This window comes from Malania oleifera, chromosome 1, assembly GCF_029873635.1.
Source record: "Malania oleifera isolate guangnan ecotype guangnan chromosome 1, ASM2987363v1, whole genome shotgun sequence".
In the NCBI taxonomy this organism is placed as follows: domain Eukaryota; kingdom Viridiplantae; phylum Streptophyta; class Magnoliopsida; order Santalales; family Ximeniaceae; genus Malania; species Malania oleifera.
The window spans coordinates 132038786-132042201 of record NC_080417.1 but is presented as its reverse complement, the minus strand read 5'-3'; the positions used below and the strand labels follow the sequence as shown (position 1 = coordinate 132042201).

Genomic DNA, 3416 nt, shown 5'->3' with positions numbered 1-3416 from the left:
AACAATTAATACTATTTAAAGTGCTTTTTCCATCAAGCTAGCCAGCTAGCTAGGAGCTCTCTTGAATCTCAACTAAAGAGAAAAATAAGGGCCCGGCCGTCCATTGCTTTCAATTTGACCCATTGTTAGGCCCCGATTAATCTACCCCAAACTCAAAACTACAAACCCAACGTAGAACTCAAACGGCCTGAGCTAGCTCCCTCGCCAACACTGCACCTACGCCTAACCCGTTTAACACTTTAATTTCTCCGAGCAAAACACAGCTGACCATATCGATCAAACCATGGCGCCGCCGGACACCCCACATTTTCGCGAAGCCATGTTCCCATGGTTCGCTTTCGGCCACATGAACCCTTTCCTTCATCTCGCCAACAATCTCGCCCGCCGCGGCCACAAAACCACTTTCTTGCTGCCCACCAAAGCTCTCATTCAGCTCCGAGACTCCAACCTCCACCCCGACCTCATCACCTTCCGCCCCCTCACCCTCCCCTCCGTCGACGGCCTCCCCCCCGGAGCCGAGACCGCCTCCGACGTCCCCATCTTCCTCACACACCACCTCGCCACCTCCCTCGACCTCACCCGCCCCCAGGTCGAGGCCGTCCTCCGCGCCCACCACTTCGACTTCGTCTTCTACGACATGGCCCACTGGATCCCCGAGTCCGCCTCAGAGCTTGGCATTAAGTCTGTCTGCTACAACGTCGTCTGCGCGGCGTCCATCGCCATCGCCCTCGTCCCGGCGCGAAAGGTTCGCATGGACGACGGCCGGCCGATGACGGAGGCTGACCTGGCGGCGCCGCCCCCGGGCTACCCTTCTTCCTCGGTAATCCTGCGTAGCCACGAAGCTCGCGCGCTGTCATTCATAACGTCCGAATTCGGAAGCGGGATTACTTTTTACAACCGCATCACGACATCCATGAAACGGTGCGACGCAGTCTCCATTAGAACGTGCAGAGAGATCGAAGGGGTGTTCTGTGACTATATCGGGAACCAGTTCGAGAAGCCGGTGTTCTTGACCGGGCCGGTTCTGCCGGACTGGTCGACAGGCCCGCTTGAGGAGCGCTGGGCGGAGTGGCTCGGCCGGTTCGAACCGGGTTCGGTTCTGTTCTGCGCATTTGGTAGCCAGTTTGTCCTGGAGAAGGACCAGTTTCAGGAGCTTCTGCTGGGGTTTGAGCTAACCGGGCGGCCGTTTTTGGAGGCGGTGAAGCCGCCGTTCAGGACTGTGACGGTGTAAGAAGCGTTTCCAGCGGGGTTCGGAGAGAGGGTGGGAGGAAGAGGAGAGGTTCATGGTGGGTGGGTCCAGCAGACCGCGATACTGGATCACCCGTCGGTTGGGTGTTTTGTGAACCACTGTGGGTTTGGGTCGATGTGGGAGTCTCTTATGAGTGAGTGTGAGATAGTGTTGGTGCCGCAGCTGGGTGACCAGATCTTGAACGCCAGATTGATGGCGGGAGAGTTGAAGGTAGCAGTGGAGGTGGAGAGGGAAGAGAGTGGGTGGTTTTCGAAGGAGAGCTTGTGCAGTGCCATTAACAGTGTTATGGATAGAGATAGCGAGGTGGGGAAGATGGTGAGGAAGAACCGTGCCAAGTCCAAGGAGATATTGGTTGGTAAAGGGTTGATGAGTGATTATATAGATGAGTTCATTGAAAATCTACAAAAGCTACTAGTTTAGAAATTCATGGCTGCATGGATATTGGAAGCTAGCATAGGAATTAGGATGCAGCTAGCTAGCATTAGATTGTGATGTTTTTGCATTATGAGTACGCCATGCACGCTAAATCCAGGCCCGCTAAATCAGAATTCTCTCTCTCTCTCTCTCTCTCTCTCTCTCTCTCTTATTGACATGCAATATCCATGCAAGATCTTGGGATCTGCCATGGATCACGACCATATGTTTGATTGGGGCAGCATCTAGCCATACTTGTTGGAAGAACAAATATATGCTGAAGGGAGATGGAGTAACCCACACCCGGAAAATAAAATAAAAATAAATAAAAGAAAAGGAAAATAAATAAAAGAAAAGAAAAATAAGAAAAAAAAGGATGAAGATGGTTTGGTTCAGCATAAAACTGTCGACGGTTTAAGGATCTCTCATAAAACCGTCGATGGTTTTGTCTTCAGTAGGCATATTAACAGTCAAATCCTCGACGGTTTTGTCAAGTGCAGGAAAACCGTTGATGGTTTCCGCGGGGGCAGCTTGCTTATATATACATCTTAGGTCATTTTTTTTTTTCGCGGAAAACATTTCCCACTCTCTCTCCTTCAAACCTCTCTCTCTCTCTCTCTCTCTCTCTCTCTCTCTCTCTCTCTCTCTCTCTCTCTCTCTCTCTCTCTCTCTCTCTCTTCCCTCGCGTAGTTTGTCCTTGCTCCTACGCTCACCCAACGCCATTTTTTTTTTGCTCAACGGTCATCTTCCTCTCTTCTCACGGGTTGCCGGAACGGTTTCAATGGCGAATCTACCAAGCTAGGGTTTTGGCTTCTGTTGGTTTCGAGTCATTTTCAGGGAAAGTAGGTGAGGGCAATTAATTGTAACAGATTTTTATTAAGTTTGAACCGGTTTTTTCGAGTAAATGGGCCGTTTATATATAGTAGAATTTTCTGAATAGTTTAGGCATTTGAAAAGGATGATTTTGTTTATGATTCAACGTGAGTAGGTTATATTATTTATTAATAGTGTACAACAGTATGGATTACTTTTAAACCGTGTGGCAGGAATATAACTCTTCATAATTTAACTGGTTGCGAATACTGGCTGCTGTCAATACTGATTGGTGATAAATAGCATCTGCTTGTGAATATTGGCTGGTTGTGGATACAATTTATTTGTGAACATTGATTGGTTTTGAATGCCAGTTAGTTGTGATTATTGTGTGGTGAATAATTTTATGTGTCTGAATGAGTTATTTTGTGTGGTTATTTGTGTGTAACCCGATATAACGTTGGCAGACATGAGAAGTTCGTTATATTGTCATTATATATTGGGGTAGAACATTTGCAGGCCTGAGGAGGCTGTTCTACTGATATACTATGAATATGTCATTGTGAAGGTGTAACAGTGATGGTTGGTGGGGAAGAACTTGTATAGAATCCTGTGTGGATGTGAGTGTTGTGTGGACTTTATTTCTTGTGTGGATAATTGGCGTGGAATTTGTTCCGATAGGATATACGGTATGTGAATTTAACTGCATGAATATTTATGGTAAAGTAAAACTTTCCGCCCGAGGGCTTACTAAGAAAGACGAGTGCCCTGGTAATTTCAGTTTGGAACCAGTGCAGAGGGAAGTTACATGTATGGGCGTGTAATTTTCCCTATTCTCGAAGACATTGCCTATATTCATAAACTGATAGCTTATTGAGTAAGGTGAGTGCCTTGGTAGTGGTAATGGTATTAGAGCAGAGGAAAGGTACATGTATGGGCG

At 47.5% G+C, this 3416-nt stretch overlaps 1 pseudogene; it reads left to right on the top strand.

Annotated features, from left to right (window-relative positions):
• Nucleotides 1-283: 283 nt before the first annotated feature.
• Nucleotides 284-1669, top strand: LOC131155008 (UDP-glycosyltransferase 79B6-like; annotated as a pseudogene).
• Nucleotides 1670-3416: the final 1747 nt, after the last annotated feature.